At 37.5% G+C, this 17,488-nt stretch overlaps 1 protein-coding gene across 1 annotated transcript in view; it reads left to right on the top strand.

Moving 5' to 3' along the window:
* LOC129460239 (transcriptional adapter 2-alpha-like) overlaps positions 1–17,488 on the top strand; it is a 148,013-nt gene that overhangs the window by 121,875 nt on the left and 8,650 nt on the right. The window lies entirely within an intron of this gene.

Genomic DNA, 17,488 nt, shown 5'->3' with positions numbered 1-17,488 from the left:
CCGCGCCCGGCCAAGTAATCTTATTTTTATTAAAATGTGTTTCTATATATTTAACGTAGGAAAAGAACTAAAAGGATATATATTTATAAAGAATGTTAAATTAATTTAGTATTAATCTCTGAACAGTAGAATTTTGATAATTTTTAAGTTTTTCTATAATTATCATTATTTATTTTATAACTAAAGAATATTAGTAGTTAGCTTAGGAATCATTTATCTGTTTAGATATCTATTTCATCTAGGAGGATTCTAGGTTCCTTTATATTAAGTAACACATTATATTTATATTTGCATATAAGGGATCCACCTTAGTAGTTTCAAATATTTAAAACCACTTAAATATTTGATAAATGACTGGTATTTCAGTGTTTGTGACTGTCAGTGTTTGTTGATTAAAACTCTTTACACATATGTATAGCTCCTTTTTAATTTCACCAGTGGATTTTATATTATTTTACACATAGATTAAATTATTTATTGAAAATTAACTAACACTAGGACACAAAGGCCTAAGAGTGATATAATGGACTTTGGGGACTCCCGTGGGGGAAGGTGAGGGGGATGAGAGATAAAAGACTACAAACTGGGTACAGTGTACACTGCTTGGGTGACAGGTGGACTAAAATCTCAGAAATCACTGCTAAAGAACTTATCCATGTAACCAAAAACCACCTATACCCCAAAGACTATTGAAAGTAAAAACCCCAGAGGGTATAATGGAAAAAAAGGAAAAAAAGAAAATTAACCAACATTAACTTTCAGGAACTATTATTCTGTTGTTTTAGGATTTTTGTTTTGTTTTGTTTTTATTTTTAGTAGAGACAAAGTCTTGCTATGTTGCCCAGGCTGGTCTCAAACTCCTGAGTACAAGCCGTCCTCCAGCCTTGACCTCCTAAAGTGCTGGGATTACAAGGATGAGACACCATGCCCCAAAGTGCTGTGATTACAGGATGAGACACCATGCCCAGCCTATTTTAGGTTTTGATTAAAAGTTATTATAAAGAAGTAGATATTGTAATTGAAAATAAGGATAAATGTTTTGAACAGAATGTCAGTTTTTGGCACAGGTTCTGATTATTTGTATCAAACATTTATATTAGAAATGTTAATTCGCATTACTCTGTGTTTTCCTATATTGTTGCACTGAATTCCCTAGAAGCAGAGCCTGAAAGCAGAATTCTTGTTCAAATATTTTATTTAGAAAGTTCTTTCAGGAAAGGAGGAGTCACACAGGAAGACAGGGAAGCAGGACAGGACAGAGGGGAAAGCTAAACATCCATGTGGTCTCAGCTTCAGACTAGATTCAGTCTGATTCCACAAGGAAGTTCTGACACACAAATTGTACCACAGAATTAATCTTACATTGAGCTGAAAGGACTGGCTTTTGGTACATACATTTCAGTGGTTATTTGCCGTGGAGTGTCCTGGAAGGGGCTGTGAGAGGCAGGCTATAAGGAAAGGGGTATAAACCCAGCAGGCCAGGCAACTTCTGTCAGCTGAGGGCAATTCCCTGGAATAGAGGATCTGGGTGAGACCCCAACAGTGTCCACTATAAGAATGGCTCTCAAAGTATGTTCTCTTTTCTAGCACCATCTGTCCGGCAGCATACAACAAAAACCACAAAATAACTTTTTTTTTTTTTTTTTTTTTTTTTTTTTGAGACGGAGTCTCACTGTGTCGCCCGGGCTGGAATGCAGTGGTGCAATCTCGGCTCACTGCAAGCTCTGCCTCCTGGGTTCACACTATTCTCCTGCCTCAGCCTCCTGAGTAGCTGGGACTACAGGCGCCTGCCACCACAACCGGCTAATTTTTTGTATTTTTTAGTAGAGATGGGGTTTCATCGTGTTAGCCAGGATGGTCTTGATCTCCTGACCTCATGATCCACCCACCTCGGCCTCCCAAAGTGCTGGGATTGCAGGCGCAAGCCACCGTGCTCGGCTATTAACTTCTATTTTATTTATTTTTATTTTTATTGTTTTGAGATGGAGTCTCTCTCTGTCACCCAGGCTGGAGTGCAGTGGTGTGATCTCGGCTCACTGCAACCTCTGCCTTCTGGGTTCCAGCGATTCTCCTGCCTCAGCCTCCCAAGTAGCTGGGATTACAGGCATACACCACCATGCCCAGCTAATTTTTATATTTTTACTAGAGACGGGGTTTCAGCATGTTGGTGGTCTTGAACTCCTGACCTCAGGTGATCCGCCCCTCTCAGCCTCCCAAAGTGTTGGGATTACAGGCGTGAGCCACCGTGCCCGGCCACAACAAAATAACTTCTAAAATGGCATCATGAATTGTTAGATTTTATTCCTGTGTATCAAAAGCTGAATGAATTAGCAAACTGATTAAGGAAGAAAATTTGTAGATTAGAAAGCAGTATAAAAGTTTAGTAATCTATGAGATAGTGAGTGAACTGAAGCATCCAAGAACATCCATTCAATCAGTATTTATTGAGCTCTTTCTCTGTGCCAGGTTCCATACTAGGCACTGGTGATATGGGAGCAAACAAAACAGATGTGTCACCCTCCCCCAATGAGGAGCCTAAAATACAGTGGATTAACTAAATATTACACATGCAAATACACCTACAGATCTTGTATGATAGTTGGATATTTTAACAGATTAAAATAGACTCCCATGCTATATATTTTCAGTATTATATGATAAAAAAATTATCTTTCAGTTTTCATCTTCTGCACCGTAGGTTTTTCTTGCGGGTGTGATGAGTAGGATAATAACATTATGGAAAAAGTATATAAATGTTATGATTAAACACACGTATTAATTCTAGAGCAGGACTTATTCTGCAATTTAAAAATTGACAAGTTACTTAATCAATTTAAGACTTTGTTTTTATATCTCTAAAGAAAATGGTAATAAAAATACCTATTGTGTAGAGTTAATGTGTGGTATTCAAACAATGTTAGTTCTTTCCTCCTTCTGGAAATTATATTTTAAACATAAATTTTGAAAGACAGGAAAAGAAAACAGAAAGCCTATTTCCAATTACTTTAGAATTATATGACAATGGAAAACTGAATCTACACAATTCCTTTTTTAAAAGAGTTTCTGATTTTTAATTTTTATAGGTACATAGTAGGTATATATATTTATGGGGTACATGAGATATTTTGATACAGGCATGCAATGCATAATAATCACATCATGAAAAAGGGGTATCTATCCCCTCTGGCATTTATCCTTTATGTTACAAACAATCCAAATATACTAATTTAGTTATTTTAAAATGAACAATTAAATTATTATTGACTATAGTCACTCTGTTGTGCTATCAAATACTAAGTCATTCATTCTATTTTTTTGTACCCATTAACCATCCCCACTCCCCCTCCCACACCCACTAATCTTCCGAGCTTCTAGTAACCATCCTTCTACTCTCTATCTCCATGAGTTCAATTGGTTTGAATTTTAGATCCCACAAATAAGTGAGGACGTATGTTTGTCTTTCTGTGCCTGGCTTATTTCACTTAACATAATCACCTCCAATTCCATCCATGTTGTTGCAAATGACTAGATCTCATTCTTTTTTATGACTGAATAGTATTCCATTGTGTATATATATCACATTTTCTTCATGCTTTCATCTGATGATGTTTACTTAGGTTGCTTCAAAATCTTGGCTATTGTGAACAGGGCTGCAACACATGTGGGAGTGCAGATATCTCTTTGATATGCTGATTTCCTTTCTTTGGGGTATATACCCAGCAGTGGGATGGCTGGATCATATGGTAGCTCTATTTTTAGTTTTATGAGGAACCTCCAAACTGTTCTCTATATGGGTTGTACTAATTTACATTTCCACCAACTGTGTACAGGGTTCCCTTCTCTCTACATCTCCAGTATTTGTTATTGTCTGTCTTTCGGATAAAAGGCATTTTAACTGGGGTGATATGATACCCCCTATGTTTACTCAAGGCCCTAGGGCTCTACAATCAGCAGGTGGTGAAACCAGCCAGTTTTATATCCATCCCTTTGGGGTATAAGTTTCCCTAGGCTTTGGGCGGGTCCAGAGATACTGTTTGGGAGCCAGGGACTGCAGTCAAAAACTTTAGACATTTCCTTGATGTTCTCCTCTACTGTGGTTAAGCTAGCACTCAAACCGCAATACAAAGACTTTCACATTCTTGCTTCCCCTTTCCACAAGTACAGGAGCCTCTCCCTGTGGCCACCACCATCACCAGCACACAGCGGGTTCTTCCAAGCCACTAGTGATGTTCACTTAAATCCAAGGGCTCATCAGTCAGGCTGTAGTGAATGCTGCCAAGCCAGGGACTCCCCTTTCAGGGGAATGGGCTCCCCTCTGGCCTAGGGCAGGTCCAGAAATTCTGTTCAAGAGCATAGACCTGGACTTGGGGACCCCAAGAACTTACTTATTGTTCTACCCAAGTGGCTGAGCTGGTACCTGAGATGCAAAACAAAGTCCCCTTTACTTTTCCCTGTGCTTTTCTCATGTAGAAGGAATCTTTCACCGTAGCCACCACAGCTGGCAATGTGCTTGGAGACACCTGAAGTCAGTATGTTTCAGAGCCCAAGGCCCATGGTGTACTATCTGGTTATTGCTGCTGGTTATTCGGGGCCCAGGGGCTCTTTAGTCAGCACATGACAAATCCTGCCAGGACTGTGTCCTTCCGTTCAAGTCAGTGGGTTTCCTTTTGGCCCAGGATGTGTCTAGAAATATCTTCCATGAGCCAGGGCCTAGAATGGGGAGTGTTATGACTCTGACCAGTGCTCTATGCTCATGTGGCTGAGTTGATATCCAAGTTGCAAGATAAAGTCCTCTTTACTCTTAACTCTCCCCTCCTTAAGCAGAAAGAAGGAGTCACTTTTGTTGCTGCCAGCACTTTTGTTGCTGCTGGCTGGGATTGGAGTGCGAGGACGGGCACAAGTACTTCTTCAGCCCCCCAGCTGGTGTTTCCCTAGGTCACATGTCACCCTAGTCCACTGGCTCTGAGCCCAGCCCAGCATGAGGACTTGCCTAGAAATTGCAGTCCTTGTGTCCTAGACTGCCTTTCAGGTTTACCTAGGAAATCAGAGCACTTTGGCCCACGGTGGCAAGGCGTGCCGAGAAACTCAAGCTCTGACCGCGGGATGGGTAATTCCCCTCAGGCTAGCCCTGGTCCAAATGCTCCCTCTGCGGATGGGGTGCTGGCTAAGCCCAACATGGCTTTATTTGCTGCTGACAGAACAGCGCTGAGTTCAGTGGAAAGCCCTCTAGTCATTGGGCTCTCCCTCCTCCAAATGCACGATTCTGTCCCTGTGCTACATGGCTGCTGCTGTATACGGGGGAAGAGGTGGCATCGTGATTCAAGACTGTGTCCCCTCCCCTCCTCAATGCCTCTTTCAGCAAGATGAAGTTACAACCAGGTACTGTGATTGCTCACCTGGTTTTTGGTTCTTGTGACTCTTCTTTTCTGTATGCAGATAGTTGTTAAAATTTGATGTTCCTGCAGGGGGAACAAATAGTATATAGGCTTCTATTTTGCCGTCTTGCTCCACCCCACCTGCACAATTTCTGTCCTGAACATTAGTATTGCTATGCATTTTTGGCCCTGGGCAGAAATTTTGGAAAGCAAGCCTTATTCCTGGTAAATTGGAAAATATTAATCAATTTTTATTTTTCCTATTCCAAGGGGGATATCTGAGGGAAAAGAAGGGCATTGGTAGGGATTTTCTTTTTCTCTGAATTTTTCCATGTCCTTTTCTATGTATTTTCTATGTCCTTTTCACAGTCTCATGAAGAAATATCAGCTCACCTGACTAAGGGCCCTTGTTGAAAATAACTAATCTTCAGCCTCTTAATTAATTCCTGCAAAAGAGAAGGATTTAGCTGAAAGGGAGTAGAACAAAAATGCAAACTTTTATGAGCCTTATACCAGGGTCAAGACTAGAGAAAAGCATGAAGACAATGTTTGGCATTGGTATCCTTGACTTCTTTCACTGTCCTTTCCCATCATGTTGCACACACAGCGTTCTCAAATGCCTAATTTATAAATGTATTACCTACTTCAGGAATATTTGCTTGTCAACAAGTGACACAGGACAAAGTTAGAATATGTAAATTTTCAATTTTAGAAATTTATAAGTCTGTAAGCAATATGAGGAAGGTGTTTAGGAACACATGACTTTCTCTACCTAAACAAGACAGTTTGATGTGGTAAAATGAACACTGGATAAGTATAGTAGACACAGCATTTTAAAAATCCATTCTTCCTTTTTGAGTAATAGTATAATAGTATTCCAATTTCCTTTCGTGGAATTACTTCCCCTATTAAGTGAAAACTTGGTGAGACCGTGAATAAAGTACCTGCCTCCACTGGCCAGGGTGTGGACAAATGACTCAAGGCAGGTCAATCTGACTGTTTCTTCCTGGTTCTTTAACTCTTTAATGTAATGATGCAGAGATAAGGGTAAAACAACAGTTGGCACCTCTTAGTCAATGATGGCTCTCTTTCAGTTCCTATTCCTGAGACTAACAAAGCTAACTGGTTTTTGTTTTTTTCTGATGTTGGCACTCTAGGCTTTGCTTTACTTCTGTGAGCACCCCATAGTCTTCCAACATGATTATTTTTGCTTAGGTTAGCCAGGGAAGATTCTATTGCTTACAACCAAAGACTCACATTAGATTCAAGGTATTAGGAGGCATGATGGCTCTCTGTGAAATACTTAGCGTCTCTGGCTCTATTTTTTCATATGTGAAAAGGATGTGGTAGGACTACATGGTTTCTAATTTCTTCTCTAACTCTGAAAGGAAATAAATATATAAAATCAGCCCTCCCTAAAAGCCACTAATAATTCTGAACATACGCCTATTCCTAGATGAATAAGTTGGGGGTTAATGCACTTTCCCATTAACTGTGACTTCTAATTTGGTCTCTTAGCATGCCTTCAGCCTCCAGGCCCTGGGGTCCATTTAAGTTCATTTAGGCAGAGGCCACATCTGTGGTATCTGAATTATCTGGCTAAGCATCCTGTACTCATTGGGTATTTGCCAACCATATGCTAGATCAGGGTCTGTCAGAATGCCCTCATTTTGGAAAACTATTTAAATGGCAAGAAAAATTAGATCTTGGAAAGAAAAGCATGGGTATAGAGCTCAAGGAATTGGCACAGCTGGGTATCATTAGCAATAATCAAACCTTATCCAGTATAAAAAGCAACAGAAAGGGATGATGTGGGAGCAGTGTGTATTTGTATGTGTATGTAAGTTTATGTATGTATTTATGTGTATGTTTGTATAAATGTATATGTCTGCATAATAAAGTAAATGTATATAAAATTTTTTAAAATCTTGGTTTCTTTGACTGCTTTCCCCCCCTCACCCTGAACTTGGATCTTTCTACTGTATCCCAGTGGGAGTGTTTGATGTATTGAAATCATCTTAGAATTTCACAGTCTTTGAGGCAGCAACTTTGATGCTGCAGACACAGAGGAGGGCTAAATAAATACATTATTAACAGGAAAAAAAAGTGCAAATACTAAATAGCTACTGGAGAATCTTAAGTTCTAAAAACATATCCATGAAAGATTCACATCTTTTTTCCCCATAATGACTAATTTTTTATTATAAAGTAATACTATTACTTTAGAAAACAAAAACTTGGAAAATATATGTAGTATATATAAAGGAGCAAGTAAATGTTACCTACACTCTTACCACTCAGATCTATTAAGTAACATTTTTGGATATTTTCGTTAATTTGCAGAAGGTAGTTTTTAATGAAAGAATCCAAATTTGGGATTTACTGAGCTTAGTTTGGAAATTCTTAATTGCAGACATGCATTTGGTCACCAATTTGCTAAATAAAAACAAGATAAGAGTTCCCTTAGTGTTGCTTAATTTAGCTTTATAAATAGACTTTAAAATCACTGTTGTACAAATTTTCTTTTTGGAGCTTAAATTTGGCATTTTACATTTGCCCCTCCAAACCCATTCTCTTTAACCTACTCTATTGCACCAATCTCTGCTCACCTTCAAGTGTAAGCCCAAGCCCCTCCAAACCACACAAATCCATAGCACACATTAAGATAGGAAGAGACAGTCAATAATAATTGAACACTTACCATGTGGCAGGCAGCACACAAAGCCTTTATATATATGTGTATGTGTATACACACACACACACACACATACACACTAGGTTGATCCTCAAATCCAAAGGCTTTTTATGTGCCATCTTGTTTAATCCTTATAAAACCTTATGAAATAGATATTATTCACATGCTTACTTTACTAAGAAACTACATTTCAAAAATATCAAGTGATTTGCTTAAGATGGTCATAAGCTAGTTACTGGTAAAGCTGACACTTCAGCTCAGGTCTACCTGATTCCAAAGCCACTATGCTACTGCAACATATAAGGACAAAGAAAAGGCAGTGGCCATGCCTACATAAAATTATGAAGACAAAAGTCTGTGTTTTGTGCTCTCAATTCCCAGCCAATAGAAACCCATTTTAAAAGTATAGTGTTTGATGAGAAGGAGAATATTTGTCAAAGGCTTTAAGTATTAAGCATTCAGGTGGGTGGGATGCTCTTAACATTATGATGTTCATTAGGAACGTTAATATCTAGGACATTAGAGCTCACAGGATACTTAGTACAATCTACTTTAATTCCTTCAATTTACAGATTAAAAAACCGAGGCCTGGAGAGATGAGGTTACAATTTCTTGTCAATAACAGAGCATTGTAATTGTGATTCTACAGCCTAGAATCTGGGTCCCTTTTTCTTTCAATCTACAGATTCCTGAAAACACCAAGGCCTTTTTGTTTCATAATGTAGATGAATCTGATGAAGCAAAATGACTTTGAATGAACTTTAGAGGGTATTGCTTGTACATCTCCTAGCTGATTTTTCTCTAGGTTCAGTTATTTTAGGCCAAAGCCAAATAGTGACTAATATTTCCTTTACAGGCTTCGTGTCTTTCTGATATTTTGTCAACAGAATGACTTGAGATTTAATCAATGCATACCTCTAAATCTAAAAACCCTCACCTAAAGCTTTTTCTGTAGCATCTATGTGTTATAATTTATATGTAGTTGATAAGGTAGAAGTTATGCCTGAATTCAATGTGTGTTCTTTTTTTCTATTTGGTTCTCTGCTTTAACTTTTAAAATGGAAATGTGTTGAACACAAAGAGTAACCAAATGAAACAACAGTATAAAACACAGTCTCTTCATTTAGTTTAACAGTAGTCTAGAAAGTAAAAGGATAAATTGAGGCATATAGCTTCATACCTGTTTGAATCCCTATGATTTTTTCTCTCAAATGTACTTAACCTTGAAAGAGTTCATTCTGAATATTCCCATCATTACTCCAGTGCTTCTCCTCAATCCAGAACTCAAAAACATGTATTTAAGCCACTTTACCTTCAGAGTCTACTTTTCTTTTCCTTTTTTTTTTTTTTTTTTACCTTAAGCTTCATCTTGAGCCTCTGGGTTTGACTACTTAACATAATTAGGATGCAAAAATAACAAGAACATTTCTCATTAGGATAGAAATGATGAGGACAAAATGTCCATTTAGTTTTATTCTGATAACGTGAGCTGGAATTCCCAGAAGATTGAATAAGGATAGTGAGGGCAAATGCTATCAGATTTGTGGACTCATAAAGTAATTCTGTAGATATCATTTGACTAAATATATGTTTTGCAAAACTAAGCTCTGCCAGCACCACACCCAGATTATTTATTATAGTGTGCATTTCAAATGAACACATATGGATTTTCTATTTTGATGCATTTTCTTTGAGTTAGCTGAAGGTGTGAGTTGTGTTAAATGTAGAGAAGGAGATCTAAATGCTGGATGAAAAATGAAGGTGATGGACACCTATAATTTGTGTATCTAGTAATCTGTCAAAAGCATAGTAAGTAATGAAGGAGTGATCACATTTATAAATCTCTTGCATTTAAGAATGCTCATAAGTTATACAAATTTAGTTATATTTATACTTAGGAATGTAATACAAAGTGGACATTTGCACATTTTAATATTCACTACACACTACTTACAAATATCCTTATAATATACTTTTGGCACATGACATAAAGAACATTAACAGTATGTATGCATCCAGAAATTATGTTCTCAATTCCCTGATAGTGGCAAAAGCTGGAGGAAAAAAAAGGATTTCCACATAATTTATATGAGAGGCTCTCTTCTGTGATGTTGAGTGATTGTAGTCCTGTGTAGGGCTTAGATCCATTCATTATCAAATATTTACTAAATGTCTATTATGTGCCAGGCACTAGGCTGGGTTCTGGATATACAATGGTGAATAAGGTATACATTACTCTAGCTTCCTGGAGTTTCTAGTTTTATGGGCAAGAAAGATAAGATAAATAAACAATTACAAATTGTAAAAGTTCTATAAAAGAAACAAACAGGGAACTCTGGTAGAGAATATCTGGGTTAAAGGGAATAGGCAAAGAAGACTCCTGTCAAGAGATGACATTTAAATGGAATGCATGATGAAGTAGGGAGTGGATGGTGCTCTTGGTTTCTACCATTTATTGAGTTACAGGCCTGGGCTAAAATTTTTTTTTTTTTTTTTTTTTTTGAGACGGAGTCTCGCTCTTTCACCCAGGCTGGAGTGCAGTGGCGCAATCTCGGCTCACTGCAAGCTCCGCCTCCCGGGTTCACGCCATTCTCCTGCCTCAGCCTCTCCGAGTAGCTGGGACTACAGGCGCCCGCCACCACGCCCGGCTAATTTTTTGTATTTTTAGTAGAGACGGGGTTTCACCTTGGTCTCGATCTCCTGACCTCGTGATCCGCCCGCCTCGGCCTCCCAAAGTGCTGGGATTACAAGCGTGAGCCACCGCGCCCGGCCTAAATTTTTTTATATATTATTCAACAACTCTATAATATGATGCCCATGTTACAAATGAGAAAACCAACGGCTTCATTACCCAGGTCACAAAGCTGGTAAGAGATCTGAGATGGGAGAATGACCTGGAGTCTGAATCCAGAGTTCATACCTTTTGAAGCAGTAATTCCATTTCTAGGAAAAATATCAAAAAAGAATAACCAGAAATTTAGACACGAATTTACCAAACAAGATAATTCTCTGAACTCATTTTAAAATGGCACTAGTCTTTTATTTGGGGGCTGAGGAAGGATTTCAGATTGGGCTTATAGTTTCACTTAATAATATTCCTCATCTTCCTTTTAAAAAATGGTTCATTGGTTTTTAATATATTCACAGAGATGTGAAATCATCACTACAATCAATTTTAGACATTTTCATCAACCTGAAAAGAAACCCCATACTCTTTGGCCTCCCACTACTCCCCATTTCTAGGCAACCACTAAACATGTTGTTATAGATTAGCCTGTTTCATATACATCGAGTTATATATACACTTTGGTCATTTGTGACTGGCTTCTTTCATTTAGAATAATTTTCCAAAGTTCATCCGTGTTGTAGCATGTATTAGTATGGATATACCACCTTTTATTTATCTGTTCATCAGCTGGTGGCGATTTAGGTTGGTTCTACTTTTTAAGCCATTAAAATTATTATTATTATTATTATTATCATTATTTTTAAGATAGAGTTTCGCTCTGTCGCCCAGGCTGGAGTGCAGTGGTGCGATCTCAGCTGTCTGCAACCTCTGCCTCCCAGGTTCAAGCAATTCTCCTGCCTCAGCCTCCCGAGTAGCTGGGACTACAGGCACGTGCCACCATGCCCAGCTGATTTTTGTTGTTGTTGTTGTTATTTGTGTGTGTGTGTGTGTGTGTGACAGAGTCTGGCTCTGTCGCCCAGGCTGGAGTGCAGTGGCGCGATCTCGGCTCACGGCAAGCTCCGCCTCCCAGGTTGCCGCCATTCTCCTGCCTCAGCCTCCTAAGTAGCTGGGACTACAGGTGTCCGCCACCACGCCTGGCTAATTTTTTGTATTTTTAGTAAAGACGGGGTTTCACCTGTGTTAGCCAGGATGATCTCGATCTCCTGACCTCGTGATCCGCCTGCCTTGGCCTCCCAAAGTGCTGGGATTACAGGTGTGAGCCACCGCGCGTGGCCGATTTTTTTTTGTATTTTTAGTAGAGATGGGGTTTCACTGCATTAGCCAGGATGGTCTCGATCTCCTGACCTCGTGATCCACCCGCCTTGGCCTCCCAAAGTGTTGGAATTACCGGCATGAGCCACTGCACCCAGCTAAAATTATTTTTTAAAATTACTTTTATTTGTACAAATATATGGGGTACATGTGAAATTTAGTTAATGTATATAATGTGTCATGATCAAGTTGGAGTATTTAGGGTGTACATTATTCAGATACAACACATTTCTATTAACTATAGTCACCCTCCTCTGCTATAAGACCTGAAGTTTATTACTCTAACTGTATGTTTGTGCTCTTTAGCCCACCACTCTTCAACCTCCCCACTTCTCCGAATTATGCTTCCCAGTCTCAGTTATCTATCTTTCCATTCCCTATCCCCTGCATAAAGTGATAGCATGCAATATTTGTCTTTTTGAACCTGGCTTATTTCACTTACGAAAATGACCTCCAGTTCCATCTATGTTGCTGCAAATGACATTTCATTCTATTTTATGGCTGAAGAGTATTCCATTGTATACCACATTTTCTTTATCCATTCATCCACTGATGAACACTTAGGTTGATTCTATATCTTTGCTATTGTGAATACTGCTGCAATAAACACGTGAGTGCAGATATCCCTTTGATAGATTGATTTATTTGCCTTTGAGTAAATACCCAGTAATGAGATTGCTTGATTGAATGTTGATTCTATTTTTAGTTTTGGAGAAATCTCCACGCTGTTTTCCATTGTGGCTGTACTATTTTACATTCCTACCAACAGTGTATAAGAGTTTGCTTTTCTCTGCATCCTTACCAACATTCATTATTTCTTGACTTTTTAATAATAGCCATTCTGCAGTCTGGATTAAGATGCTATCTGATTGAGGTTTTGGTTTGTATTTAGCTGATGATTAGTGATGTCAAGCATTTTTTCCCTATAGCTCTTGGCCATTTGTATGTCTTCTTTTGCGAAATATCTATTCATGTTCTTTGCCCCCTTTTGATGGGACTATTTGTTTTTCTCCTGTTAATTTGTTTGACTTTCTTTTATATTCTGGATATTGGTCACTTGTTGGACAAACAGTTTGCAAATGTTTTCTGTCATTCAACAGGTCATCTTTTCACTCTGATGATTATGTCCTTTGTTGTGTAGAAGACTTTTAGTTTAATTAAGTCCCATTTGTCTATTTTTGTTGTTGTTGCCTATGCTTTTGAAGTCTTAGTCACAAATTCTTTGCCTAGACAAATGCCCAGGAGAGTTTTTTCTAGGTTTCCCTCTAGTATTTTTATAGTTTGGGGTCCTATGTTTAATTCTAATCCATTTTTGGTTGGTTTTTGCTTACAGTGAAATATAGGGAACCAGTTCCTTTTTCTGAAAGTGGCTATCCAATTTTCCCAACACCATTTATTGAACATGGTATCCTTTCCTTAACCTAAGTTCTTCTAGGCTTTGCTGAAGATCAATTGGCTGCAAATATGCGACTATTTCTGGATTCTCTTTTCTGTTCCATTGGTCTTTGTGTCTATGTTTATACCAATATCATGCTGTTTGGGTTACTATATAGCCTTGTAATGTATTTTGAAGTGAGGTAACGTGATACCTCCAGCTTCGTTGTTTTGCTCGGGATTGCTTTGGCCATTTGGGCTCTATTTTGGTTCCATACAAATTTTAGGATTGTTTTTTCTAATTCTGTGAAGAATGACATTGGTATTTTGATAGGGATTGTATTGAATCTGTAGATTGCTTTGGGCAATATGGTCTTATTAATGATATTAATTCTTCTGATCCATGAGCATGGGATGTTTTTCCACTTGTTTTTGTCATCTTCAATTTCTTTCATTAGTATTTTGTAGTTCTTGTAGAGATTGCTCACCTCCTTGGTTAACTTTATACCTAGGTTTGGTGGGTTTTTTTTTTTTTTTTTTGCTATTATAAATGAGATTTCCTTCTCAGCTAGATCATTACTGGTGTATAAAAATGCTATTGATTTTTGTATATTGTTTTCTGTTCTACAACTTATCTGAACTCATTTATTAAATCTTAGAGTTTTCGGGTGGAGTCTTTTTTTTTAACATTTTTAGTAAACGTTTATTTTTTACATTCCTTAAAAACAAAACAAAAATCACAAGTTTAATACTAACCCTTTGAAATATTGTACACCAAAGCCACCTTACTCATGCAGCAAGTTGGTCTATGTTCTCTTTACTTCTGTTTGCCAGATGATCCTCAATAATTTCTGCAAACAGATTCCTCTTCAACAGATTGTATGCAAGAGGTAAAAGCTGGCCAGCAACTTTATGAAAATAATGTGAGCCATAGCAAAAGAGGTCCACTCCCAACTCAAGCCCCATCCCATAATCACATTCATCATTAGCAAACTGCACAAAAGTCATCATTTCCTGAATGGGAGCAAAAGCTTTCAGCCTCAACTATTGTCTTGCAAATTCTCTTGAGGTCAGCATCTGTTTCAGGGAGCTCTCTGTACCTAACATCATTTTTATCTACTGGAACAACAAAGCACTGTGAAAGGTCTTTGACACAACTTTCTTATCTCTCTGTTTCATCTTCATGGTTCTCTGTTCCAATGAGTACCCCAGTTCTCCGGCTGCTTTTGTAAGTTTTTCATCTATGTTTTTCAAGAGATTAGTTTTCTTTTTATCCATTACTTTGGGTTGAGTCTTTAGGTTTTTCAACATATAAGATTATATCATCAGCAAAGAGGGACAACTGAACTTTCTCTTTTCCAGTTTGAGTGCCTTTTATTTCATTCTCTTGCCTGATTGCTCTAGCTAGGACTCTAGATATTGATTGCTCTAGCTAAGACTTCCAGTACTATGTTGAATAAGAGTGCTGAAAGTGGGCACTCTTAGGCTGGAGTGTATATACAAAAATCAATATACAAACTTGTCTTGTTTACGTTCTTAGAGCAGACTTTTGACTTTTCCCCCATTCAGTATGATGTTAGTTGTAGATTTGTCATATATGGCCTTTATTATTTTAGGTATATTCCTTCTATGCTTAGTTTTTTGAGAGTTTTATCATGAAGAAATGTTGAATTTTATTAAATGCTTTTTCAGGAATTTTGTGTCTATGTTCATCAGGGATCTTGTTTTTTTGTGTGTCCTTGTCTGGTTTTGGTATCAGGTGATGCTGGCCTTGTCAAATGAATTAGAAAATATTCCATCCTTTTTGATTTTTTGTAATAGTTTCATAAGGATTGGTATTAGTTCTTTGTACACTTGGTATAATTCGACTATAAATCCATCGGGTACCGGGCTTTTCTTTGTTGGGAGATCTTTAAAATTACTGATTCAATCTCACTACTCATTTTTAGTCTGTTCAGGTTTTCTATTTCTTCTTGATTCAATCTTGACAGGTCATATGTTTCTAGGAATTTATCCACTTCCTCTATGTTTTCCAGTTTGTCAGTGTATAGTTTTTCATAAGTCTCTGATGATCTTTTGTATTTCTGTGGTATCATTTGTAATGTCTCCTTTTTCATTTCCGATTTTATTTGGGTCTTCTTTCCACTTTTCTTGGTTAGTACAGCTAGCAATTTATCAATTTTTTTATCTGTTTGAAAAACCAACTTTACATTTCATTGATCCTTTGTATAGTTTTTTTTTAGTCTCCATTTCATTCGTTCCTACATTGATCTTTATTATTTCTTTTCTTACGCTAATTTGAGGATTGGTTTGTTCTTGCTTTTCTAGTTCCTTGAGGTGAATTGTTTTACTGTTAATTTGTAATCTTTCGTGTGTGTGTGTGTGTGTGTGTGAGACAGAGTCTCACTCTGTCACCCAGAGTGGAGTGCAGTGGCACAATCTCGGATCACTGTACTACAACCTCCATCTCCCAGGTTCAAGCGATTCTCGTGCCTCAGCCTCTAGAGTACCTGGGATTGCAGGTGCATGGCACCATGCCTGGCTAATTTTTGTATGTTTTAGTAGAGATGGGATTTGGCAACGTTGGCCAAACTAGTCTCAAACTCCTGACCTCAAGTGATCCACTGCCTCAGTCTCCCAAAGTGCTTGGATTACAGGCATGAGCCACCGTGCCTAGCCTAATTTGTAATCTTTCTACCTTTTTGATGTAGGTGGTTATTGCTATAAACTCCTCTCTTAGCACTGCTTTTGCTGTATCCTACAGTTTTGGTATGTTGTATTTCTATTTTCATTTGTTTTAAGAAATTTTTGGTTTCCATTTTAATTTTTTCATCGACCCTATGGTCATATAGGAGCATATTGTTTAATTTCCATATATTTGCATAGTTTCCAAAGTTCTGCTTGGTATTGATTCCTAGTTTTACTCCGTTATGGTATTAGAAGACACTTAATATGACTTCAATTTAAAAAAACCTGTTAAGACTCCTTTTGTGTCCTAACATATGGTTGCTCCTGAAGAATGTTCATGTGATGATGAAAAAAATGTATATTCTGCAGCTGTTGGATAGAATGTTCTGTAAATGTCTGTTAGATCCATTTCATCTAAAGTGCAGTTTAAATCCAATGTTTCTTTATTTTCTGTCTATGTGATTTGTCTACTGCTGAGAGTGGGTGTTAAAGTCCTCCACTATTATTGTTTTGTAGTCTATCTCTCTTTATACCTAGTAATATTTGCTTTATGAATGTGGGTGCACAAGTGTTAGGTGCATATATATTTAGAAGTGTTATATCCTCTTGCTGGGTTGATCCTTTTGTCATTATATAATGACATTCTTTGTATTTTTCTATTTTTTGCTGCTTTTGACTGAAAGTTTGTTTTATTTGATGTAAGTATAGCTACTTCTGCTCACTTTTGGTTTCTGTTTGCATAGAATATTTTTCTATCCATCTGCTTTCAGTCTATACATGTCTTTATTGGTAAGATTGAGTTTCCTGTAAGCAATGTGTAGTTGAATAATATTTTTAAAATCCATTTAGCCATTCTGTATCTCTTAAGTGGATAATTTAATATGTTTATGTACAAGATTATTGACATGTGAGGCTTTGTTGCTATCATATTGTTAATTTTTTCTGGTTGATTTATATATTCTTTGTTCTTTACTTTTTCTCTTATTGTTTGTCATTGTGTTTTGGTGGATTTCTGAGTGGTATCATGACTCTTTTCTCTTCTTCCTTTGTGTAATTGCTTTACCAGTGAGTTTTATACTTTCATGTGTTTTCATGATATTAAATGTCATTCTTTCACTTCCAGGTTCAGCATTCCCTTGAACATTTATTGTAGGACAAGTCTAGTGGTAATAATTTCCTCAGCATTTGCTTCTCTGGGAAGATTTTATTTCTCCTTCATTTTTAAAGGATAAGTTGGTTGGATATAGTATTCTTGGCTGATAGTTTTTTTAAAAAATCACTTTGAATATATGATTCCATTCTCTTCTGGCCTGTAAGTTTTCTGTGGAGTAATTCTTTTTTTTTTTTTGAGATGGA

This window comes from Symphalangus syndactylus, chromosome 13 (assembly GCF_028878055.3).
Source record: "Symphalangus syndactylus isolate Jambi chromosome 13, NHGRI_mSymSyn1-v2.1_pri, whole genome shotgun sequence".
NCBI classification, from domain to species: domain Eukaryota; kingdom Metazoa; phylum Chordata; class Mammalia; order Primates; family Hylobatidae; genus Symphalangus; species Symphalangus syndactylus.
The sequence above is the reverse complement of the archived record's forward strand: the minus strand, read 5'-3'. Positions and strand labels throughout refer to the sequence as shown.